Raw genomic sequence first — 27,726 nt, forward strand, 5'->3', positions numbered from 1 at the left:
GGAACCGCCTCCACACACACCCCTGACGCAGTCCCCATCTGCCAGCCAGGTTCCAGCTCCGTCCACCCCAGCGTGGCGCCTTGCATCTGCAGCGCTGCTGTAAAAAGAAGAAAATCGCCTCGTCGGCGGCCCTTCCCTCACTGTGTCCCACCCTCAAGGAAATAGGAAGTTATGTCAGAAGGCGGGACACAGTGAGGGAAGGGCCGACGACGAGGCGATTTTCTTCTTTTTACAGCAGCGCTGCAGATGCGAGGCGCCACGCTGGGGTGGACAGAGCTGCAACCTGGTTGGCAGGTGGGGACTGCGTCGGGGGGGGGGGGAGGCGGCGCCACGCTGGAGTGGACGGAGCTGGAACTTGGAAGGCAAGTGGGGACTGTGTGGGGTGGGGGGGTGCTGTGCCGTGTTGCCCTGTACCCGGGGGGGGGGGGGGAGCAGTGGCAATCCGCCCTAGGTGTCAGGCAACCACGGAGCGCCACTGGACTTGGGCATTCCTAACACTTAGATGTTTTTAAGCCATAATGGAACAGAACAAAACCGTCCAAGACTAAGATGTTTTGAGCTAGACCTGTTTTTATAACGAATAAGGCACAAAAAGGTGCCCTAAATGACCAGATGACCACTGGAGAGAATCAGGGGTGACTTCCCCTTACTCCCCCAGTGGTCACAAACTCCCTCCTACCCCCCCAAAATGTGATTAAAAACATTTCTTGCCAGCCTCTATGCCAACCTCAGATGTTATACTCAGGTCCATTAGAACAGATTGCAGGTCCCTGGAATAGTCCAGTGGTGGGTGCAGTGCACTGCAGACAGGAGGACTCAGGCCCATACCTCCCCCTACCTGTTACACTTGTGGATGAAACTGTGAGCCCTCCAAAACTCATCAGAAACCCACTGTACCCACATATAGGTGCCCCCTTCAACCGTAAGGGCTATGGTAGTGGTGTAAAGTTGGGGGTAGTGGGTTTTGGGGGGGGGGCTCAGCAAACAAGATAAGGGAGAAATGGTGAGATCTGTACCTGGGTGCATTTTATGAAGTCCACTGCAGTGCCCCCTAGGGTGCCCTATTGCTTTCCTAGGACATCTGGGGGACCAGTCTACTAAAAACGCTGGCTCGATTTTGTGCGTTTTGCACTTGGACGTTTTTTTTGTTTGAAAAGGGACCAAAAAACAAAACGTTCCAATCACAAAACCTTGTTCAAAACAGTATTTTCGAAAACAAAAGATAAGACGTTTTTCTTTTTTGAAAATGATCTTCTTTCCTATTCAGATTTTGGATGTATTTTGCAAAACATCCAAAGTCGGACTTAGACTTCATATCGAAAATGCCCCTCTATGTAATATTGGGGAAAGGTAGACAGAGTTAAATAGGTAAACCTGGGGGACTTTATTTTAAGTTATTCTGCTCACTTAGCAAAGGAGTTTAAGGAATAGTTTTTCTTAGCATATAAGGAGGGGCATAATCGAAAGGGGCGCCCAAGTTTTCCTGAGGACGTCCTCGCAGGACGTCCCAGCGAAGGGGCGGGGAAACCCGTATTATCGAAACAAGATGGGTATCCATCTTTCGTTTCGATAATACAGTCAGGGATGCCCAAATCTTGACATTTAGGTCGTCCCTAGAGATGGTCGTCCTTAGACTTGGTCGTTTCTGATTTTCGGCGATAATGCAAACTAAGGACGCCCATCTCAGAAACTACCAAATGCAAGCCTTTTGGTTGTGGGAGGAGCCAGCATTCGTAGTGCACTGGTCCCCCTCACATGCCAGGACACCAACCAGGCACCCTAGGGGGCACTGCAGTGGACTTCAGAAAAAGCTCCCAGGTACATAGCTCCCTTACCTTGGGTGCTGAGCCTCCCAAAACCCACTCCCCACAACTGTACAACACTACCATAGCCGTAATGGGTGAAGGGGGGCACCTAGATGTGGGTACAGTGGGTTTCTGGTGGGTTTTGAAGGGCTCACATTTACCACCACAAGTGTAACAGGTAGGGGGGGGGGGTTGGGCCTGGGTCTGCCTGCCTGAAGTGCACTGCACTCACTAAAACTGTTCCAGGGACCTGCATGCTGCTGTCATGGAGCTGGGTATGATATTTGAGGCTGGCAAAAAATATTTTTAAAATTTTTTTTATTGAGGGTGGGAGGGGGTTAGTGACCACTGGGGGAGTAAGGGGAGGTGATCCCTGATTCCCTCCAGTGGTCATCTGGTCAATTCGGGCACCTTTTTGTGGATTGGTCGTAAGAAAAAAAGGACCAGGTAAAGTCGTCCAAGTGTTCGTCAGGGACACCCTTTTTTTTTCCATTATGGGTCGAGGACGCCCATGTGTTAGGCACGCCCAAGTCCCGCCTTCGCTATGCCTCAACACGCCCCTAGGAACTTTGGTCATCCCCGCGACGGAAAGCAGTTGTGGACGCCCAAAATTGGCTTTCCATTATACCGATTTGGGCGACCCTGGAAGGACGCCCATCTTGCGATTTGTGTCGAAAGATGGGCGTCCTCCTCTTTCGAAAATAAGCCTGAAAGTCTCTGTTACAGTTCCATAGGCTAGAATTTAAGAGCATTTTAAAGTTACCATTATATCAATATAAAGCTTAGCTAATAGACACAGGAAGCCTCAGTTTAAACTTTAGCTCTCTCCCACCCATCCCTGGCCTAAGCTCTGATTTATAGGCCCTTGAACCAGTTAGAGGCTACAAATTTAATTAGAGCATCTCTATCAGCCAGTAATTAGATATACAGTCTACCTAGATCCATAGAGAGGAACCCACTAATAACATTATAATAATAATAAAAACTAAATATTAGAATAACCTAGCAATCTTAGGGGACTTTAGTTTACATATTCCCACTCCATTTGCAACTTAAGACATCACCAATAATAAGATGCAGACAACAGTCCAGCAGCAAGATGGGGAATGTCCAGCAATGTCTCCTCTAAGGAATAGCCTGGTGTGTATAAGTTTCTTTTCGTGTGAGCAACAAGTTTTAAAAATCAACAATTTTTGAGCACCAGTATTAGCAATGCATTTCTGTATATAGCAAAAAAAAAAACATTTTTGTCAGCAATGCTCCTAAAATGTATAAGCAATCGCTCATGCACTCCGCTTAAAGGAAACATTGCTATCCAGTTCTCCTTTTCTTCAGAGCAAGCTCCATTTACCGCCACCCTCTGTCTCCTACCATTCAACCAATTTTTTACACAATCAGTTACTCTAGGTCCCGCATTGAGGGAACTCAATTTAATTTTTCCGCACAGGCGACTGATAAATAAATTGAGTTCCCTCTGTGCGGGACCTAGAGTAACTGATTGGGTAAAAAAATTGGTTGACTGGTAGGAGACAGAGGGCAGAAATTATTAGAAAGAACAAAATTATTCACCACATAGACATGGAGGCTTATTTTCAAAGCACTTAGCCTCCCAAAGTTCCATAGAAACCTATGGAACTTAGCCTCCCAAAGTGCTTTGAAAATATGCCTCATGGTATAGCGGGGCAGAGTCAAGCTAAGTTTTCCCTCACTAATCTGCTATATGTAGCATATTAGATATGCAGAAAGCATTTCATGAGAGACTCCTGAGGAAATTAAAAAGCCATAGGATAGGAAGCAGTGCCTTAGTCTGGTTTGAGAACTGGTTAAAAGATAGAAAACAGAAAATAAGACTGAAAAAGAAGTGAGGTCATCAGATTTGCAAATGACACCAAAATTATTCAAGGTGGTTAAATCACATAAGGACTGTGAGAAATGGTAGGAAGAACTTTCAAGGTTTACAGATTGGACATCCAAATTGCTGACAAAAGTGATGCACTTATGGAAAAATAACTCAGCTAAACAATGCTAGAGGTCATATTAGAAGTCACTGTCCAGGAACTGGACAATCTTATGCTTAGTGTGCAGCAGAAACACACAAAAAAAAAGCAAATCAGAATGTTGGAAAATATTTGGAAAGGAATAGAGAATAAAATAAATACTATCAGATCTCATCTGTATCACTCCACAGGGTGACCCTGTTTTGAGTACTGTGTGCAATTCAGGTTGGTACATCTAAAAAAAAATAAATTATGAATAAAATCTTTTCTAGAGATCTAAATTGGTTTAACTTACATCATAAGAGGCCTGATTTTCTCTATTTGATCTTCCCCATAGACACAGAATGGTAAAGGGGTTTTAATGAAACTGACCTGCAATTTTGACCATAACATATTATAAACCACTAGTAAAAAAGCCCCGTTTCTGATGCAAATGAAACGGGGGGGCTAGCAATGTTTTCTTCTGTGTGCATGTGGCAGTGTGTGTGTCCCTGCCCTCTGGCCTCTCTCCCCTCCCCCCTCTGAGTCCTTCACTGTTACAGAGCCAGCGATTTGATTTCGTGCTCTGCTGTTTTCCTTCACTGACTGTGTTACAGAGAGGGCGGGGCAGACACTCATAGGGAAACCGGATATCTCGCCCCCTTCACACTTCCGGCTGGAGGCTTCATAGAACGTTGGTGTTGCTTTTTATATAGAGAGATAAGGGGTTACTGGTTTTGTGTTACACCGACCATTTCCATAATTAGCAGTATTTCTGTGCAACAGAGGAATTTGAGAAATGGGGTTGAGTAAAGAAGAATTAATAACTAAGTCCACTAGGAATGTAGGCTGAACTCCCAGATATCTCAATTTTCAATCTTTTTAGCATTGATATTAAGGTCAAGAAAGAAACTGATGACATCATCTTATTGGAATGGAGGAGTGGCCTAGTCGTTAGAGCACTGGTTTTGGGGTTCAAATCCCACTGCTGCTCCTTGTGATCTTGGGTAAGTCACTTAACCCTCCATTGCCTCAGGGTATAAACTTAGATTGTGAGCCCTCCTGGGACAGAGAAATATCCAGAGTACCTGAATGTAACTCACCTTGAGCTACTACTGAAAAAGGTGTGAACAAAATCTAAATAAATAAATATTTGAGATTCTACATGGAATGTTGCCAGTGGAGGTGGAGCACTGGTCTTGCAATGGTTCAAATCTCTCGCTACTACTGAAAAAGGTGTGAGCAAAATCTAAATAAATAAAAATTCTAGAATTCTAAAGAATAACAAGATTCCGTGCAGAATTTCGAAGTGTAGCAATATTCCATGTAGAACCCCAAAGAGTAACAAGATTCTTTGGGGTGGAGGAGTGGCCTAGTGGTTAGAGCACCAGTCTTGCAATCCAGAGGTGGCCAGTTCAAATCCCACTGCTACTCCTTGTGATCTTGGGCAAGTCACTTTACCTTTATTATCTCAGGTACAAACTTAGATTGTGAGCCCTCCTGGGACAGAGAAATATCCAGAGTACCTGAATGTAACTCACCTTGAGCTACTACTGAAAAAGGTGTGAACAAAATCTAAATAAATAAATATTTGAGATTCTACATGGAATGTTGCCAGTGAAGGTGGAGCACTGGTCTTGCAATGGTTCAAATCTCTCGCTACTACTGAAAAAGGTGTGAGCATAATCTAAATAAATAAAGATTCTAGAATTCTAAAGAATAACAAGATTCCGTGCAGAATTTCGAAGTGTAGCAACATTCCATGTAGAACCCCAAAGAGTAACAAGATTCTTTGGGGTGGAGGAGTGGCCTAGTGGTTAGAGCACCAGTTGGTTCAAATCCCGCTGCTGCTCCTCGTGATCTTGGGCAAGTCACTTAACCCTCCATTGCCTCAGGTACAAACTTAGATTGTGAGCCCTCCTGGGACAGAGAAATATCCAGAGTACCTGAATGTAACTCACCTTGAGCTACTACTGAAAAGGTGTGAGCAAAATCTAAATAAATAAAGATTCTAGAATTCTAAAGAATAACAAGATTCCGTGCAGAATTTCGAAGTCTAGCAACATTCCATGTAGAACCCCAAAGAGTAACAAGATTCTTTGGGGTGGAGGAGTGGCCTAGTGGTTAGAGCACCAGTCTTGCAAGGAGTGGCCTAGTGGTTAGAGCACCAGTCTTGCAATCCAGAGGTGGCCTGTTCAAATCCCACTGCTGCTCCTTGTGATCTTGGGCAAGTCACTTAAGCCTCCATTGCCTCAGGTACAAACTTAGATTGTGAGCCCTCCAGGGACAGAGAAATATCCAGAGTACCTGAATGTAAACCTTGAGCTACTACTAAAAAAGGCATGAGCAAAATCTAAATAAATAATAATAGTGGGTCCCTTAACATACATGTAACTAGCTTTTTGAGCATTACACCCCATCAGGTCCGTGGCCTTTATTTCTAACACATGCAAGTGAACTAACTTGACAACCACTTCTCTGTTTGATGCTTCACAGATTTTCTTGCTTTTTCTGCCATTTGCTAGTTCATTCACTTTGGGGCCCCTTTAGTTATTCTGTACTTCCTATACCTACGGGCCATGATGTGGAACTTAGCATACACTAATGTCCGTTAGTAACACAACAAAGAAAATGTTCCAATCAATGTGGAAACTTAAACGCGTGAAACAATTCTTCCCGAGGGAAACATTTCGCAACCTGATACAATCAATGGTATTAAGCCATTTAGACTACTGCAATGGAATTTATGCGGGATGTAAAGAACAAACCTTAAAGAAACTTCAGACCGCTCAAAACACGGCAGCTAGGCTTAACTTCGGAAAAACGCAATTTGAAAGCGCAAAATCCCTCCATGAAAAACGACACTGGCTCCCAATCAAAGAACGCATTGCTTTCAAATTCTGTACTCTGGTTCACAAAATTATCTACGGTGAAGCCCTGGGATACATGACAGACTTGATCGACCTACCAACTAGGAACACATCCGAATCAACACGAACGTACCAAAATCTGCACTACCCAAGCTGCAAAGGACTCAGATACAAATCAACTTACGCATCCAGTTTCTCCTACATAAGCACACAACTGTGGAACGCATTTCCAAAAGCCTTGAAAACCACGAACGACCACCTAAACTTCCGGAAAACACTAAAAACTAACCTGTTTAAAAAGGCATACCCTGCCGATCCTGTGCAAAAAGTGGGAGTACGACCAAGGATACCAGAAACTGGAGGATGTTCTTAAATAAAAAACTTTATTGAAGGTTTGAAGACTCGACACAACGTCGTGTTTCGGCCGTCAGGCCTGCATCAGGAGTCTGCTGTGCAGAGTGCTGCAGAGCAATGATGATGGAAATCCTCTGAAGATCTTACAGCAGTCTCTTGCACGGAGAATTGCTAAATAGCAATGAGGTTGGTTCTTCAAAAATGACGTAGTAGTCTTTAAAAAGACTATTTAAAAAAAGTCCGTCAGAAGCGCTGCACGCACTATTGGTAATGCAGATGAAAAAGTTGTATACCAAAGGAACTGCACTATAAACAAAAAAAGACGTCATTTTTGAAGAACCAACCTCATTGCTATTTAGCAATTCTCCGTGCAAAAGACTGCTGTAAGATCTTCAGAGGATTTCCATCATCATTACTCTGCAGCACTCTGCACAGCAGACTCCTGATGCAGGCCTGACGGCCGAAACACGACGTTGTGTCGAGTCTTCAAACCTTCAATAAAGTTTTTTTATTTAAGAACATCCTCCAGTTTCTGGTATCCTTGGTCGTACTCCCACTTTTTGCACATTATTGTTTTTACCGTGGGGCGCTTGAGTTCTCCGCTTGCTGGCGGATCTTCTCTCATATATACCCTGCCGATCCAATATAAATGCCTGATCTCTGCAACACAACAAAACTAAAGTGCGTAATGGACATAACCCAACTCTTCCGTTGGTTGTACGATTCCCTAGTGTGGCTGTGCCACATGAACTTTATCTTACCACAATATCACTTTGTATTTGTTTACACCGGAGTCTGCAAACGCCTCTCCGGTACTATGTAAGCCACACTGAGCCTAGAAATAGGTGGGAAAATGTGGGATACAAATAAATAAATAAATAAAAGGGTCCCTTTATTAATCTTTGCCCTCATCATAGTTTGTGTATTTAAGCAAACAACAGATGTTTGATCTATTCTTACTATACACCGCCTTGAGTGAATTCCTTCAAAACGGCAGTAAATAAATAATAATAATAATAATAACAACAGGGCAATGGGAAAATGCAAAATTAGCAACGGTGAAGCAACAGAGTGGATCGACCTCTGCTGTTTGATGCCTACCTTTCTAAGATCGAAAGACCTTATTTAACCCATATTTCAGAGATTTTCTAACTGAAGAACTTGAGGGAGATAAAAAGAAAACATAACCATGATAAGCAATGTATCTAGGTCAAAAAACCCACAAGAATGTAGCCTAAATAAATCTCTGAAAATGTTCTCACACTTTTACAAAAATCTGCAAGAAGCTGCCACGATATCATAATAGCTGTGTTGGTAACACATTCCTAGCAATAACTTTTAACTGTCCTTTCCAAGAGTCGATATCATCACTTCTCAGCCTCAGATTTTGCTTACCCTGGGGCCTTAAAAGGTAGATCTGTCTGAATGACAAGGAGTTTTATTAAACTAATATTAACAAACTCCCGAGGCAGAAATGAAAACCAGGCTGACTACCCTAGAAACGGAGAATATCCACTAGGTTGACCAAATGAGAATTAGAACAGATTGTTAAGATTCAAAAATGTTTCAGAACTTCTCATTTGGAAACAGAAAAGAATATTGTAAGTTCTCCAAATTCCATATTGAAAAAAATGTTCTATCCTTGTTCAAAGTCATTAACTCCAATCTAGAAAGCAATTTTTCTAATGCAAAACCATATACAAATAAATGAAGCACATTTGAAGTGATTCTGGTGTCATAGAAAACCTCTTAAGACTCAAGTTCCCATGACAATTCCTGTTTGTTCACAGCAATACGTATTTCCTAAGCTAGTAATCATGACTAATGTAGCCAAACAGGATGCTTTTTGGATTCCTCTAATATGCCATCCATTTTTTTAAAATTTGGATTTAGTTCACACCTTCTCAGTAGCGACTGAAGGTGGGTTAGATTCAGGTATTAGCTATTTCCCTGTCCTGGAGGGTTTTTACAAAGATGCAGAAAACAGAAACACATGCTTAGTGCAACAAAAAATGGCAGATTTATTTGCACACGCTACCCAGGTGCTAAAAAATATATATATTTTTTCTTTTTGGCAGAGGGGGTGTGTCTGGCATAGACAGTGGGCAAAGGGGCAACCCAAGGCAAGATGCCACCTGAGGCAGGGCTGAGACGCTGCCCCCCGGGCCAAGTTCTGGCTTCTTCCCTCTTCCTTCCTCCAGGGCCGCCGAGAGACTGGGCCAGGCCGCCCCTGGGGCCCCGCCCCTGCCACCCTCGCCGCCCCCCCCCCCCCCCGAGGTCGCTGCTGCTGCTCCCCCCTACACTCCCCCCTGAGGTCACCACCGCTCCCCTCCCCAAGATCGCCGCAGCCACTGCTCCCCCTCCACCCCCCCCAAGGTCGCCGCCGCTCCCCCCCTCCATCCACCCTTGCGGAAGTTACGTCAGACGAGGGCGGCACACAGGGAGGGAAGGAGGGCCGAAGGGAGGCGTTCTGCTGCCTGCAGCGCTGCTTTCATGGAAGTGAGACTGCGATTTCAATGCAGGGGGCAGACGATTGACGACGGAGGGCGGGTGGGACTGCAGCGCCGGGCCCCCCTTGGAGGCCCGGGCCCGGGGAATTTTGTCCCCCCTGCCCCCCCCTCTCAGCGGCTATACCTTCCTCCATCCTGTTCCCTGAGTTTACCTTTATTTATTTGTTGCATTTGTATCCCACATTTTCCCACCTTTTTGCAGGCTCAATGTGGCTTACATATTGCCGTTACAGCGTTAGCCGATTTCTTCATGTTCCAAAAGCAAGTGGCAGCAGGCACAATTCTCATACGCTTCCCTGCCGCTGGCCTCGGCCTCTTTTCTGTTGGATTATTTGTAGTAAATAATTAGCAGATTTTAGTACACACAGCTTCAGCTTTAGAAATGTTAATTTCTTTCTTCATCTCTCTCTCATTCACCCCTGAATAATTCACTGCTGAGTCACTTTAAAGTTGAAGTAACAAAACATCTGTTTACTCACAGTTTGTAGTTAGATTATAATCAGACAGGCTTATATATACATATTACTATACATTTGTATTATCAGCTCCTTCCATGTGCTTAGATGGTAATGGATGCTCACACCACCATAGATCCTCTCAGGTTAGGAGAGATCATGAGCTCCATGTGCTCCATGTGCTGCATGTGCTGCATCTACCCCCCACAGGAAGTTACATAGCTGTGTGACCTCTCTAAGTAATTCACATCAGAGGTCACAGAGTAATCACAGAGAAATAATAGGTGACAGGCAATGCATGTAAAATACAATTACATTCCAACAAACCCCTTCTCATGCATAACTGTCATGCAATTATTTATTCATACAAAGTCCAAGCTTTATACGCAGATTCACAAAATGTTCTCTGGGTAACGGTTTGGTCATGATGTCAGCTGTCATCTCACTGGTGTGACAATAGTGTAGACTGATGACCCCTTCTTTTGCCAACTCTCGCACGTTGTGGTATTTCGTTGCGATGTGCTTGGTGCGTGACTGAACCTTGTCATTCTGTGACAGTCGGATGCAGCTCTGATTATCTTCCATTATCTGGATTGGTCTCTTTTCAGCTATTCCAAAATCCAGCAAAAGTTTTTCAATCCACATCAGTTCTCTGCACGCTTCCGATACGGCCACGTATTCAGCTTCTGTAGAAGACAGACTCACAATACTTTGTTTATGACTGGCCCATGAAATTTGTACATTTCCATACATAAACACATATCCACTTGTGGATTTATAATCAGAATGATCCCCTGCCCAATCTGAATCACAGTAACATATTAGTTTTGGATTACTATTGGCTGAAATCTTTAATTTACAATCAATGGTACCCTTTAAATACCTTACCATCCTTTTAACTGCAGTCCAATCTGATTTGGTAGGTGAGCTGACCCTTCTGCTCAAAATTCCTACTGCATTTGCTATATCAGCCCTGTATGTGGTAGTTAGATATAAAAGCTTACCTATGGCTGATCTATATTGGATGTTATCTGGTAAAGGTTCTCTTACTGTTTCATCCTTCAGAAAATCAGTGATCATGGGAGTGCTTACAACTTGGGCATCTTGCATACCTAAACTTTCAATAAGCTCATTTATTTTCTGCTTCTGGCTTAGAAGATAAGAACCATCATTTTGTTTCTCAATTTCTATACCAAGATAGTATGACACATTTCCAAGTTCTTTTATCTCAACATTGAGGTTTAAACACTTTACAATGTCCTTGTACTCTTGCTCACTTTTGCTTGCAATGAGCAGATCATCAACAAAAGCTAAAATGTATGCATATTGTCCATTTGTGCACCTAGTGTACAAGCATTTATCTGCTTCACCTTGCTTAAATCCTAAATTTGTCAATATTTCATGCAATTTTTCATTCCAACATTTTGCACTTTGCTTTAATCCATAAAGACCTTTGTTTAATTTACACACTAGCTGTCTTTGTTTTGTATTTATGAAACCTGTTGGCTGTTCCATGTACAAGTCTTCAGTTATATCCCCGTGAAGAAACGCTGTTTTCACATCAATGTGGTTGACTTGCATGCCTTTTGAGACTGCAATGCTCAGAAGTGTTCTAATTGTCGTGTGTTTCACTACAGGTGCAAACACTTCATCAAAATCTTCTCCATATTTTTGAAGATATCCCTTTGCCACTAATCTGGCTTTATACCTTTCCACTTTTCCTTGTGCATTCCTTTTTAACTTGAATACCCATTTGCATCCTATAGCTTTCTTGCCAGGAGGTAATTTTGTAAGAATCCAAGTATTATTTTTATCCAATGCATCAATTTCTTCTTGTGCAGCTTTATGCCATTCAGCAGCTTCTTCTGCTGGCATTTTCTCAATCTCATCCCATGTTAAGGGCTCTTGAGCTTCTGCTGACTTTGTTAGGTAAGACAGTCTTGGGGGTGGAACACCTTTGTTTTCCCTGGATGAGCGTCTGACAACAGGTTGGTCTGACCTTTCCGCATCCTCTAAATCTGAGAGTTCTTCTCCAATTGATTCCCCTTCTCCAACTGTACTGTCTTCTTCAATGATCCTTTCTGTGTCTGCTTCCTCTGCCTGTTCCTCGTTAGATACAGGTGAGTTGCTTTCAGACATCTGCCTTGGTATGGCATTTATATACACTGGCATGTCTATTATGGTTCTAGTTTCATATTCTGGATGATAAGGCTCATCTGGGATAATCCAGCCTTTATCAACCCTTTTGTTTTCATCAAAATATGTAACATGTCTTATGCCAACAATGCCAGTTTTCAGATTCAAAATTCTATATCCTTTGTGTCCTGGAGCATAGCCAACTAAAATGCCCCTTTCTGTTGTGGAATCCAGCTTATGCCTTCTTTGCTTTGGTACATGAGCATATGCTGTACTTCCAAATGTTCTTATGTGTGACAGGTTTGGCTTCCTACCATGCCATGTCTCATGTGGTGTGCGCTCAGCGCCTTTAGTTGGCATTCTGTTTTGTAGGTACACTGCTGTGAGAATGGCTTCCCCCCATAGTCTTTTAGGGAGATTGCTATCTGACAGCATACATCTGGTCATTTCCACAATTGACCTAAATTTTCTCTCTGCAACAGAATTTTGCTCTGGTGTATAAGCTACTGTTGTGATATGCTGAATGCCTTCTTGTTCTAGAAATGTGCGCATGCTTTGTGAAGTGAACTCACCACCATTGTCGGTCTGAAGAACCTTTGGTTTTCTTTCAAATTTATTGCTCACCATGGCTACGTATTTCTTCAGCATGTCTGTGACTTGACTTTTCTCTTTCAGCAAATAGGCCACACAATATCTAGAGAAATCATCCAAGAATATTAGCACAAATCTGTTATTTCCCAATGATGGGATATTAAACGGTCCACATAAGTCACTGTGTATTAAGTCCAGCACTTTATTACTCCTATTTCCTGTGTATGCAGGAAATGAGGGTCTCACACCTTTTTGAGTAACACAGTCTATGCATTTCTCCATTTTACCAGCATCTGCATTTATCTGAATGCCGGTGGCCAGTTGCTTACTGTAAAGATCCTGGATCACCTTAAAATCACGATGTCCCAGGCGGCGGTGCCAGATTTCCAGACTACATTTACCATCATTCTTCCTTACTTGCGCCAGATGTGAGGCTTCACCTGAAATGTTCAGCTTATAAACATCATTTTGCATAAAAGCTTCAGCATACACTTCATCATTTTTAGAGATTGTGCACTTACTGTTTTCAAAATGAATCACAAATCCCTTCTTATCTAATGTAGATACACTAAGCATATTGCAAACTGCTTGGGGAATATACAAAACATCACTTACAGGAATTTCTTTAACTTCATTAGACACTTTGCATTTTAAGAATCCAATACCTTTTGCTTGGATCTTAGCAGTCCCTGCGTTTGCAGTTTTAAGAATACCTTCCTCTGGACACATTTCCTGAAAGAAATCCTTACAATTGGTTAAATGGCATGTGCTCCCCGAATCCAAAATCCAAGTACTTTCATTTGAATTATTATTTACCATAGTCAAAGATTTTTCTGCCATTAGAAAGCCCTTGTGTTTATCTTTGTCCTTCATACATTTCCTGGTTTGAAAATTCTTTAGTTCCATTGGCTTAGGTGAGCTAGAGGGAGTGTTTTGTGTTTCCTTACACCATTTAGATACATGTCCCTCCTTTCCACATGAGTAGCAAATCAGCTTGCCCTTGGGTGGAGTTTTCCCATAGCTCCGCCTTCCTCTGTTCTTTGCCAAGAAATTTGTTTCATTTCTCTCTGACTGACTTTGAGAACACATCTCCTCAGAATCATTTATTATGCATTCCTGCCTTAGTTTTGATGTTGCCTGTTCAAAAGATTGCCCTTCAATGGCCTCATTTACAGACCTAAAAACATCAAACTTCTTTGATAGTGAGGTAAAAAGAAATGCTCTTTTCAATGCATCACACATGGGAATTCCAGAAAGTTCTAACTTTTGAAATGAAGACATAAGATGCATAATGTGATCATTACATTTACTTTTATCCCTTAATTTGGTTTCATTCAACTCTGCCAGCCAAATTGGTTGCTGCTTTGCATATGTAGTTGCATACATAGTTCTCAGCTTATATAAAATGTCCTTTGGTGTATCTTTTCCCTCCACTAATATGGCTTGTTTCTCTGAGAGAGCTTCCAAAAGCATGCACTTCACATAATAGTTTGCATTGTCCCATTCAGCCATATTTTCAGCTGTTCTGTCTTGGTCTAAGCATATATTTAATCCTTTTGCTCGAAGGAGACATATGAATCTTAGTTCCCACTGCTGATAATTAAACTCAGTTAATCTAGGCACCTTGAGAGAATAGAACAATGGTGAATTTCTTCCCTCAGCCATTTTCTTAGCCTTCTGTCTGCTGTGTGGGGGGAGAGAGAGACAGACTGAATCTTTCCTTTAAAACTTAAGAGAAAAATGTGGCCTTTTTTTCTGCCTGGTAATATTTCTCTTCTTTTTCAATTCCTGAGCCCTGGGCCCATAACCCTTTTGTTGGATTATTTGTAGTAAATAATTAGCAGATTTTAGTACACACAGCTTCAGCTTTAGAAATGTTAATTTCTTTCTTCATCTCTCTCTCATTCACCCCTGAATAATTCACTGCTGAGTCACTTTAAAGTTGAAGTAACAAAACATCTGTTTACTCACAGTTTGTAGTTAGATTATAATCAGACAGGCTTATATATACATATTACTATACATTTGTATTATCAGCTCCTTCCATGTGCTTAGATGGTAATGGATGCTCACACCACCATAGATCCTCTCAGGTTAGGAGAGATCATGAGCTCCATGTGCTCCATGTGCTGCATGTGCTGCATCTACCCCCCACAGGAAGTTACATAGCTGTGTGACCTCTCTAAGTAATTCACATCAGAGGTCACAGAGTAATCACAGAGAAATAATAGGTGACAGGCAATGCATGTAAAATACAATTACATTCCAACATTTTCTACTGCGGCCACCTCTGAAGAAACAGGAAGTTACATCAGAGAGGTGGCCGCAGTAAAGAGAAGCGGCAGGGCAGTGTATGGGAATCGCGCCTGCTGCCGCTGGCTTTTGGAACATGAAGAAAGAAGGTAAACTCAGGGAACGGGGTGAAGGAAAAAAGGGGGAGATGCCGCTCCTGGAACACTGCCGCGTCAGGCCTCCTCTTCAGGTGGCCTAATGGTCTGGCTGCCCCTGAGTGGGCATGATCTGTGCTAATTGGTTAGCTCAGCTACATTGCCAAGTGCTAACTAATTAGCACATGAGCCTTTACCACCTATAATGGGTGGAGGTCGGGGCTCGCACACTAATGACAAAATTAGCACATGGCCATTAATAAACAAAAATAGAAAATGTGGCCATTTTACTCCAGTGGTAAAAATGGCCTTACTGTTTGGGAAAGACCCATGTAAGGGGGCACTGTCCACTTTTTATCAATGTTCGGTAAAAGGGCCCCTAAGCAGAGCTGGCATTAGGGGTGGGCAAACAGGGCAACTGCCCTGGGCCTGCATGTTACTGAGAGGCCCCAAACCTGCCTGAAGTTGAAACAGGGACAGCCTGGAAGTAAGAATTGGGGCCCTCTCCCTAGCGTCTGCCCTGGGCCCCCATCATATCTAGCACTGGCCCTGCCCCTTAGTTTGTACCTGAGGCAATAGAAGGCTGAACGACTTGCTCAAGAAGCAGCAGAGGGATTTGAACCAAGCTTCCCTGGCTCTCAGCCTGATCCTCTAACCACTAAGGGTCATGGACTTGATATACTGCCTTTCTGTGGTACAATCAAAGTGCTTTATTTATTTATTTGTCACATTTGTATCCCACATTTTCCCACCTATTTGCAGGCTCAATGTGGCTTACATAGTACCGGAGGTGCGTTTACAGTCTCCAGTGTGAACAAATACAGAGTGATTTGTGGTAATAAGAAGTTCATATGGGACAGTCAACGGACTGGATGTGTTCTGGCCGTTACTTGCTTTGCTTTGTTGTGTTGCCGAGATCAGACATTTAGGTTGGATCGGTAGCCTTCTCGAACAGATTAGTCTTTAGTAATTTGCGGAAGTTTAGGTGGTCGTACGTTGTTTTCACGGTTGTTGGTAGTGAGTTCCACAGTTGTGTGCTCATGTAGGAAAAGCTGGATGCGTAAGAGGATTTGTATTTAAGACCTTTGCAGCTTGGGTAATGCAGATTTAGATATGTTCGTGTTGACTTAGATGTGTTTCTGGTTGGTAGGTCAACAAGGTCTATCATATATCCCGGGACTTCACCGTAGATGATTTTGTGGACCATGGTACAGATTTTGAAGGCAATACATTCTTTGATAGGAAGCCAATGTAGCTTTTCGCAGAGAGGTTTTGCGCTTTCAAATTGTATTTTTCCGAATATAAGTCTGGCTGCTGTGTTTTGGGCTGTCTGAAGTTTCTTTAGGATTTGTTCTTTGCATCCCGCATAGATTCCATTATAGTAGTCTAACACATATTCTAAGTAGATACTTTCTCTGTCCCTACAGGGCTCAATCTGTTACTGTACCTGGGGCAATGGTGTGTGTGTGTGTGTGTGGGGGGGGGGGGGGGGGGGGGGGAGGGGTCAAGCTAAGGTACTCCGTCACTCTATTTTGAAATTAGTGGAGGAATCATGTTCTTCTTTTTCAGCGCACAGAACTGTACACACGCTTAACAGTATCCATATGCCGACTGCCTACTCCCCAGGCTCTTTTAAATTAGATAGCTTATGTTATCCTAATGGGCTAAAAAAATGATTTACTTACAGAAGGGGATTTTATTACTGCAGGTGCATTTATCATTTGTAACGTGTATATTATATTTTTCCAAGTTCCACCACTCCTTTTACTATATTTATATCTGTAAATATAATTAGACTGCCAACAAATGTTGAGTTGGCTGGAGCACAGGATGCGCACAGTTGCAGAAATGGAAACGCAATATGCTGCTCCGAAAGATCAGAAGATGAAACGATTTAACTATGAAAGAGAGTCTCTCTTGGCTGAAGGTTTCAACTACTTCAGCCAGGGCATTCAATGCGGCTGTGTGTTTTAATGGCACAATTACAAAGCAAATTTTGAGCTCTGCTAATGATTCAAGGCAACAGCAAATGTTTCTAGACTCTTGAGATAAATTAATACCGTAAGTGGGAAAGAAGGTGTGCAAGCAGCCCAGACTCTGTCTTTAGAACCTTCACCCTGCCCCCAATTAATGAGTCAGGCAATGGAAATTAAAGTCTACCGCTTTATTTAACTCAACCCTCTTAAATACCTGAGCCCACAAGAAGGATATAAGCTTTATTCTCCCATTGATATCTAGTGAGCATCTATCATCTCCCAGCAGGATGCCTCACTGTCAGACAGCTTGTCTGAAGCACCAAACTGAAAGCCTCATAAATGCCACACTTCTGCCTCATCCCGGCAAGAAGTTTGGTCAGCGTGTAGTTGGACTCTGGAACTCCTTGCCGGAGAATGTAGCGACAGCAGCTGGCCTTACGGAATTTAAAGGGGGTTTGGACAGATTCCTGAGGGAAATGTCCATTGAACATTATTCATTTTTTCTTTTGGGGGGGGGGGGGGTGTTTGCCGTGTTCTTGAAGCCTGGATTGGCCGCTGTCGGAGACAGGATGCTGGGCTTGATGGACCCTTGGTCTTTCCCAGTATGGTGGTGCTTATGTACTTATATTGTTTATTTACAGCACTGTGGACGACTAATAACGCTAAACAAATGATAAGTAGTAGGAGTAATTTAGAATTTTCAGCTGAAAACCAACACACTTAGAGGCATATTTTCAAAGCACTTAGCCTTCCAAAGTTCCATAGAAACCTAAACAAAAAAAGGCCTTTTTTTTACAGGTGCGCTGAAAGACGATTCTGCGCGCATCCAAAACCCAACCCTACACTACCACAGGCCATTTTTCAGCAAGCCTTTGTAAAAGGACCCAGGGGCGTAGCCACAGGTGGGTCTGGGTGGGCCTAGGCCCACCCAGTTGGGTTCAGGCCCACCCAGCAGTGGAAAACTTTAATTTCAACGGCAGCGGAGGGAGCAGGCTGAGGTCCGATCCTGCTTCCGCCTCTCTCTCTCCCACAGCGCTTCTCAGACGCTGCCTACCTACCGCCGCCACGATCTTGCATCTACCTCCCGTCTCAGCACTGCAGCAGCGGACCAGCGGTAGCAATTCATGCTGCCTCCTGCTTCGTTCTAACCCGGAAGCATCTCCTCTGCCGCGTCCCGCCCCCATTATTACAACTTTCTGTTTCTGCTGGAGCAGGACGCAGGCGCGTGGCAGAGGAGACGCTTCCGGGTTAGAATGAAGCAGGAGGCAGCATGAACCGCTGGTCCGCTGCTGCTGAGACGGGAAGTAGATGTAGGATCGTGGCGGCGGTAGGTAGGCAGCGTCTGAGAAGCGCTGCCATGGGAGAGAGGGAGGCAGATGCAGGATCGGACCTCAGCCTGCTAAGGGTGGTGCTGTGCCCCATTGAAGAGATGGAGAGTTGGGGGGAGGTCTCCTTAAGATAGATGCTGCATGGGGGGGGCATGAGGTGGAGAGGGGCAAGAGAGAGAGAGCGAGAATTGTGGGACATAGAGAGGGGTAAGAAAGGAAAAAATCTTGCATTGGGAGGGGAGAGGGACAAGAGAGGGAGAAATTTCGGACAAGGGGGGTAGTGGGGAAGGAGAAATGGTAAATGTTGGACTTGGATAGGGGGTGGTGAGAAGGAGAAGATAGATGGTGAAAAATTGGACATGATGGTGGAGGGCAGGAAGAGATGTTGTAGGGGGAAGCGAGAGATGTTGGATGGGGCACAAGGGAGGGGGAGAGGCAGAAATGTTGGGCATGACAGTGGAAGGGAGGAAGAGAGAAAATGCTGCATGGGGGGAGGGGGGAAGAGAAGTGTTGGACCCATGGCACAAGAGAGGGAGAAATGCTAGAAAGTGGGAGAGAGGGAGATATATTGGACCTGGGGGTGAATGAGAGGGAGAGAGGGGAGAAAGGAGGATTCAAGAGCAGAAGGATGATGGAGAGATGCCGGACAGTGTGAGTGAAGGAAGAGAGAGGGAGAAATGTTGGAACATGGGGGAGAGGGCAGGAGGGAAGAGAGAAGGGGCAGAGAGATGTAAGGCTACAAGAGTGGGGTGGGGAGAAAGAGGGAGCAGATGCTGGGCTAGAAGGGTGGAGGGAAGGAAGATGGTGGAACCATGTGGTAGAGGCCAGGAGGGAGAGGATAGAAATATGGTAATGAAAGGGAATGGAGGGCTGAGGAAGGAGTGAGGTGGGGAAATGGAAAAGCTAGTGGGTGAGAGAAAAAGATGAAAATCTGATAGGTAGCTGTAAATTAAAAAGGAGGAGAACAGTGAGAGGGTGAAATTTGAGTTGACAGCAAGGCAGAAAGAACAAAAAAAGAGAGGAAAGAGCTAAAAATAAGAAGTCAATATGTCAGAAGCAGGTGTAGTGAAGGTAAAAGAAGACAAATGGACAGCAGCCGCTCGAAAGAGAATTAGAAGACGACAGACAGGAAAGCAGAAAAGAAGCTGCAACCAACATGATGGAAAAATACAATGTCCAGACCACAAAGGTAGAAAAAAGCAATGTATTTTGAATGTTTTAAATGGAATATGTTGGCTTTGGGAAATCTACATAGCAAATGTGTTTGTATCGTGTTCAGGAGAAAGGAAATGCATTTCTGTTTTTATTTCTCCAGTGTTGAAGTACATGCTAAGTTTAACTTTTTTGGGGTTCGAGTTCAATTTTTGTCTAAATATTTTTATTTCTGATACGCGATCCCATGTTCTGTATTTGGTGAGGGTCTGTTGGTGTGACAGTAATGGCAGGTTGGGAAATTGGAGGGAAGGCAGGGAGGAGAGGGGATCAGGGAGGGGGCCCTAGCATGTCTAACACCAGTTCTGACCCTTGCTGTATAGCTGGTAGGGATCCCAAGCCCCCCCAGCTGAGGACTTCCTCCAAAGATGGCCAGAACTTCCTTCTACCAAGCTCTGCAGTCGGTGACAGCATGCTTGAGTCACCGACAGCTAAGCACGCATAGGGTGCTGGCATCAGTGGCTTACTGATGTTGCTGCTGCCTGCCAAGTTTGGTAAAAGGGAGTTCTGGCCACCTTGATAGAATGTCTTCAGCTCATAGAGTTTGAGGATCCTTATTAGCTAATGTATTTATATTTTGCGGTAGGACAGGGCAGAGAAAATATTGTGCCCACCCACTTTGGGCTCAGGCCCATCCAAAATTGGCTGTCTGGCTACGCCACTGAAAGGACCCCTTAGTTCTGACAGGAAATTCTTCTAAAGATGAGTGGACCATCTTAGTTTGTCTCTATTATTTTATTGGAGGAAAAGTGTACTGGAAAAGAGTTGTACAATACGGACGGCAGAAGTAGCTCTGGAACTCGCCTCGCAAATAGGAAAGAAAAAAAAATGATTTCTTCAACAAAGCCTTACTGCTTGTACAGACTGTTACACGATGCTTTAATAGGAGTATAATTTCTAATCAGCCGTTTGCATTGCAAGAATGGGGTGCAGCCTCTTTAATAAACCTGTCAGAAATCTCAAGCACATGAAATAGTTGCTCTAGCCTCAGCATTTTGCGGAGCACAAATAATAACCATTACAAAGGGATGTGAAATGGAGTAAAATGAAGGTGTTCTAGAGGATCTGCACAAGAATTATGTAATTACCAAGGCAATATATAGGCCACTTAAAAATAATTAATCGTCAAAGAACTCAAGGTTAATCTTCCATTTCTTCTGCAGGGAAAAAAAGGGAACTATTCTAGCCTAATTTACAGGCAGAAATTGCAGGTCACGATAGCTATAGACTTGCTGAAAAAGGCTGAAGTCATTTTCCTAAATGTTCACATTAATTCCCCTGTGCAGTGAAATTGCACATCAAAATGCAAGACCCCTCTTATTTTGTAAGTAGTTTCTCCACTCTGCAAAGTATTTATGGTACCAAACAACCCTAAGTATAATTGTGGTTGGGTGGTGCAAGCTATCCGTCCCTGCTGGGTGGGAATGTGTTCTTGTAGGAGAAGGAAAGGGAAACAAAGAATACAGAAAGCAAGCAGGGGAGGGGGGAGGAAAGAGATTAAATAAATAAATAAAAGCCAGTGTGCTTGACCAGAAGAAACAAAGAAAGAGAGAGAGAACAAAGGGAGAAAGTGTGTGGTGGAAGGAGAGACAGAGAGTGTCAGAGCAGTGAGCAAAGGGAAAGTAGACAATGTCTGTGTGTATGTCATATGAACATAAGAATTGCCATACTGGGTCAGACCGATGGTCTATCTAGCCCAGTATCCTGTTTCTAACAGGGGCCAATCCAGGTCACAAATATCTGGCAGAAACCCAAATAGTAGCAAGATTCCATGTCCCAATCCCAGGGTAAGCAGTAGCTTCGCCATGTCTATCTCAATAGCAGACTATAGACTTTTCCTCCAGGAACTTGTCCAAACCTTTTTTAAACCCAGATATGCTAATCACTGTTACAACATCTTCTGACAACGAGTTCCAGAGCTTAACTATTTGTTAGGTGAAAAAAATATTTCCCCCGATTTGTTTTAAAAGTATTTCCATCTAACTTCATTGAGTGCCCCCTAGCCACTGTACTTTTTGAAAGAGAAAAAAAAAAAATTATCTATATCTATCTATATATATATTGATTCACTCTTACCTGTTCTACACCGCTCAGGATTTTGTGGACTTCAATCCTATCTCCCCTCAGCCGTCTCTTTTCTAAGATGAAGAGCCCTAACCTTTTTAGCCTCTCCTCATACGAGAGGAGTTCCATCCTATTTATCATTTTGGTCGCTCTTCTTTGAACCTTTTCTAATTCCGCTAAATCTTTTTTGAGATATGATGAATATAATCGAATGCAATACTCAAGGTGAGGTCGTACCATGAAGCAATACAGAGGCATTATAATATTCTTGGTCTCATTTATTTGTTACATTTGTACCCCACATTTTCCCACCTATTTGCAGGCTCAATGTGGCTTACATAGTACCGTAAAGGCGTTCGCCAGTTGGTTGATAACAAATACGTGGTTATATTGTGGTCGAGTGAGTTAGGTTTGTATCAGGTACCATGAAAGTCGAAGGGAATGAAGATTGTTTATTGTCTTTACCATTCCTTTCCTAATAATGCTTAGTATCCTGCCACCACACACTGGGCAGAAGATTTCAGCATGTTGTCTACAATGACACTTAGATCTTTTTTCTGGAGTGCTGACTCCTAAGGTGGATTTTGCATCAGGTAACTATGATTCAGATTATTCTTCCTAACGTGCATCACTTTGCATTTGTCCACATTAAATTTCCTCTGCCATTTGGATGCCCAATTTCCTAAGGTTTTCCTTCAATTTTTCACAGTCCAAATGTGTTTTAACAACTTTGAATAGTTTTTTATCAACTGCAAATTTACCCTCCTGTTTACTAAACTGCGCTAATGCCGACGTGGCAGTGCAGCGTGGCAGCTGCTACCGAGGCTTAGTAATCATTGGGGGGGGGGGGGGGGGAGGTCAATCACCTCACTTCTTGTTCCGATTTGAGGGCCCTAAAAGGGAAGAAGAGAGAAGGTGTCTGGGTCAGATCAGTTGGGGGTGGGGAGAGAAAATGCTGAGACCACTGCAGATGTTTTGCCGGTGTCTTCTAGTGGAGTGGAGGAGTGGCTTAGTGGTTAGGGTGGTGGACTTTGGTCCTGGGGAACTGAGGAGCTGAGTTCGATTCCCACTTCAGGCACAGGCAGCTCCTTGTGACTCTGGGCAAGTCACTTAACCCTCCATTGCCCCAGAATAAGTACCTGTATATAATATGTAAGCCGCATTGAACCTGCTATGAGTGGGAAAGCGCGGGGTACAAATGTAACAAAAATAAATAAAAATAAAGTAACATAGTGGACCACCTCAGAAAGAGGAGCCAGCTTGTCCACCCAGTTTGCCCAGTTATCCCCATTCCACAAAGCAAAAAAGTGGGGCGAAGACACAGAGAAAATAATTTCAGCAAATATTGGAACGTGATGCACATAAGGCAATTCAAACAGACATACAGTACGTGAAATTGAATTTCAGAACTCTAAAACGTGCCATTTTAGTTCAAAGGCGAGTAGCAATAACCCAAATAGGATAAATCACTGGTCTCAAGAGTCACAGAATGGAAAAATAGTGGCCTCCAGACAACACTGACGAACAGATTAATATAAAAGAAAGTCATGCACAGAAGAAAAACTACTCCCTTTATTAAAAATTAACAACAAAGTAGTTTGAGTCACTTGATGTGCAAATACATATTACTGATTTGTATGTTTAATTATTGCTCTCTGCTGTGATTTGTTACTGGAAAAGTAGTGCATTAATTCAATTACTATAGCTGGAAGGCTGAAGTTAATATTGCATTTGAAAATCACTACTCTTGCACAGTGCCCCACTGGTATCTTATATGGTAAAAGGAAGAGGCCACTACTGTCATTAGAAAATAATTTCAATAAAAATATTAGCACTCTTATTTATTTATGCATTCTTGAACAAGTTTTGGTTCAAAGTGGCTTACAATTTACATTTGAGGTGGGAATTACAATAGTCTTTTTCCATTATGACATGGAGAGGGCATCCATAGTTTATGTAGTTGTCAAAAAATCTTCAGAGAGGTAGTTTTGAGGAGGAGTGGCCTAGCGGTTAGGGTGGTGGACTTTGGTCCTGGGGAACTGAGAAACTGAGTTCAATTCCCACTTCAGGCACAGGCAGCTCCTTGTGACTCTGGGCAAGGACGTCAGACTCACAGAAGCAGAAGCCTGCGCGGCCACATTGGTGATCTGCAAGGGCCGACTTCTACATGGAATGTTGCTAGTGGAATCTCAAATAGTAGCAACAGTGGAGGAGTGGCCTAGTGGTTAGGGTGGTGGACTTTGGTCCTGGGGAACTGAGGAACTGAGTTCGATTCCCACCTCAGGCACAGGCAGCTCCTTGTGACTCTGGGCAAGTCACTTAACCCTCCATTGCCCCATGTAAGCCGCATTGAGCCTGCCATGAGTGGGAAAGCGCAGGGTACAAATGTAACAAAAATAAAATAGATACTATTGGAGATTCTACATGGAATGTTGCTACTATTGGAGATTCTACATGGAATGTTGCTATTCCACTAGCAACATTCCATGTAGAAGGCCGCGCAGGCTTCTGTTTCGGTGAGTCTGACGTCCTGCACGTACGTGCAGGACGTCAGACTCACAGAAGCAGAAGCCTGCGCGGCCACATTGGTGATCTGCAAGGGCCGACTTCTACATGGAATGTTGCTAGTGGAATCTCAAATAGTAGCAACAGTGGAGGAGTGGCCTAGCGGTTAGGGTGGTGGACTTTGGTCCTGGGGAACTGAGGAACTGAGTTCGATTCCCACCTCAGGCACAGGCAGTTCCATGTGACTCTGGGCAAGTCACTTAACCCTCCATTGCCCCATGTAAGTCACATTGAGCCTGCCATGAGTGGGAAAGCGCGGAGACAGGATCCTGGGCTTGATGGACCCTTGGTCTTTTGCCAGTATGGCGGTGCTTATGCTTCCTTGCTTTTTAGCACCTTTTGCTATGCACTTGCTTTACTGCAATAGCTAATACTAATATTTGTCATATAGCACTTAAAAAGCACACTTGTGAGCTCATTTATAAGCACGTATATATGTGCAGGTATAAGTGCAGGTTTTCATACTTCACATATATAGTTTGATATTGTCATCTTTTGCTCATTTCTGATCTGAAGAAGAGTCTGCCTTTGAAAGTTTGTTAATAAATATATTACATTAGTCCAATAAAAAAAGGTATCACCTTATTTACTTTTTTTTTAATTTCTGATTATTAGCCTTAACACAGGTATCTACTTGTCTTTATAAAATAGCCTTAGCATAGGCCACTTAAAAGGTGTTTTAACTAGGTGCTTCCTTATAAAATTACAAAATGGGAGAAGACATTTAGAGGATCGTTTTCAAAAGAGCAAAAGTCTCAAAAACGGCACAAAGTATTATTTGGATGTTTTTCTCCAAAAAACACCCACATCACCTAGATTTGAGATGTATTTCTCTGCAGCGCATCCAAATCACAAGGGGGAGTTGTCATGGATTCATGTATAGTGAGCCCTTGGACCGCAGCCGGAGCTGAGGCAGACAAGTCACCTGTGCTGTATACATACATCTTACATATCTACTATAATAAAAAGCAACCTCAACGTTCTGAGGACACTGACGTCACTGACGTCAGTCAGTCTCCCAGAACGGTTCGTGGATTCATGGTGGTGAAGCCACCCCACAGACCCGTGCCCCGCCCTCGCGTCAAACGTCATGACGTCGAGGGCTGGAAAAAAAAACACCTAAACAAACGGTTGACCCCCCCCCCCCCAAAGCTGCAGCTCAACACAAGGACCTCCAGCACCCCCCCCCCCCGCAACAACCCCCTCCTGAGACACCCACCTTTGCGTTGCTTTGCCGGCGGGGGACCCGAAACCCCGCCAGCACAAGCCCTGTCTGCTCACTACGGCGTCATCTTCGGCGTTCCTAGCCTGTGGAGGCAGGGCTTCTGTGCGTCTGACGTCCTGCACGTGCAAGACGTCAGACGCACAGAACTCCACCCTGCACAGCTACCAACGCCGACGATGACGCCATACTCAGCACACAGGACTTGTGGTCCCCCGCCGCCAAACCAACGCGGAGGTGGGTGCGATGGGCACGGTGGGTCGGATGGCTGCGGCCGGATGCATCGCCGTGGGTGGGATGGTGCCGGGAGGGGGGGCATCGCACCTCACAGGCAACTGCTCAATGAGGAAAACCTTGCTAGTGCCCGTTTCATTTGGGTCAGAAACGGGCCTTTTTTACTAGTGTAATATAAAAAGTACTACTACTACTACTACTTAACATTTCTAGAGCGCTACTAGGGTTACGCAGCGCTGTACAATTTAACAAAGAGAGACAGTCCCTGCTCAAGGAGCTTACAATCTAATAGATAAGAGTGAGACAAATATAGGACAATCAAGCCATTGTGACATCACTGATGAGGTTGGCTCTTAGGCATTGGTGGAATGAGGCATTATGACATCACAATCTCAGCTCTGGATACCAGAGACTGAAACTCTTCACACTAAGGGGGGAAGTGGGCCAAGTATAGGACAGTCGAGCCATTGTGACATCACTGATGAGGTTGGCTCTTAGGCATTGGTGGAATGAGGCATTATGACATCACAATCTCAGCTCTGGTTAAATCACTGCTATATGTAATACTACTACTAAACATTTCTAGAGCGCTACTAGGGTTACGCAGCGCTGTACAATTTAACAAAGAGAGACAGTCCCTGCTCAAAGAGCTTACAATCTAATAGACAAGTGAACGGTCGGTCAGATAGGGGCAGTCAAATTGGGGCAGTCTGGATTCACTGAACGGTAAGCGTTAGGTGCCGAACGCAGCATTGAAGAGGTGGGCTTTAAGCAAAGACTTGAAGACGGGCATTATCTTTAGCGTAATTCTGCTTCTAGCACCCGATGCGGAAAGCTGGGCATGTGATTAACGCCACACTGTGTGCAGGTTTATGCATCGGCTTTGTTGAAGAAAAATTAAAAGTCAGGGTCTGAGCAGTTGAGGGGGAGGGCACGCTGGGACAAACATTAAAATGCTGGACTGCATTGGCTAGCATTCCAATTCCAGAATGTAAACTGAGGAAACTTTGGCAATTGGGAAAGGGAGGGGGGAGAATATATATGTTTACTGCATGTTCTCCCTTGTTCAGTGCCAACTTTTTGTGCCCAAAATATTTGCATGCTAGTTGGTTTCTGCACTGTAGAGGACAACTGAAATCGAGATTTTCCATTTGTGCCGAAATACGCCGCACAGTTTCAGCTGAAACCAGGCGGCACATCCCCCGCAACAGAAAGTCACCCCTTGCCCCCACCCCCACCTCCGACCCAAAGCTTCCACCCTCCCAACACCTGTAGGCTCTCCCCGGGCCTATCTTAGAAGCCCTGGTAGTCTAGTAGCCTCATTTGGGCAGGTGGGATCGCTAGTCATTCTTGCCCATGCTGGCTCTTGAAGGTCACGGCAGCCATTTTGAAACTGGAGCTGGCACGGGCAGGAGCTACTGGCGATAGCTCCTGCCCTGACAAGGCCACTAGACCACCAGGCCTTCTAAGGCAGGCCTGGGGAGGGCCGTGCAGCCCACATTTGTTTGGGGAAGGAATGGGGAAGTTTTTGTTTCAGCCAAAACAGTTTCAGTACTGAAGCGAAACTTGGTCAACCTCTACTGCACTGCAGACCAAAACATTTCTTACACTTGCATTAGGAAGCTTGTGCTGAGCTTTAGTGCACAGCTCTAACGCAAGTTACCTCTAACGCAAGATTACTGCATTGAGGCCTATTATTTGTTGATGTTATTTCTATTCTGTATAGTCAAATAAGATGTACACACAAAATTAACGACTGTTACCATATAAAAAAAAATCAGTAGGCAGCACCTAACGAAGTCAGAGATCAGCAATCTATGGATCCAGGTGACAACAGAATGTTAAGGATCGCATCCTGTGCTGTTGTGATTGTTATTTCTTTTGGCTCTAGACCATGTGGCCTTATTTCTCTTGTTTGGTTATGTTAAAATTCAATAAAGAAATTGAACCCATAAATCAGACTCTGAATATAATTAATAGAAGTCGGACAGTTTTCATTCCTGTAGGCGCTCAAGTTAATTGCATGGGTACATGACTAAAA

General features: G+C 43.9%; 1 protein-coding gene across 1 annotated transcript in view; it reads right to left on the reverse strand.

Moving 5' to 3' along the window:
• The window catches only part of C7H8orf48 (chromosome 7 C8orf48 homolog), a 97,179-nt gene that overhangs the window by 63,804 nt on the left and 5,649 nt on the right, over positions 1 to 27,726 (reverse strand). The window lies entirely within an intron of this gene.

The sequence above is a fragment of the Microcaecilia unicolor genome, chromosome 7 (genome assembly GCF_901765095.1).
Source record: "Microcaecilia unicolor chromosome 7, aMicUni1.1, whole genome shotgun sequence".
Lineage (NCBI taxonomy): Eukaryota > Metazoa > Chordata > Amphibia > Gymnophiona > Siphonopidae > Microcaecilia > Microcaecilia unicolor.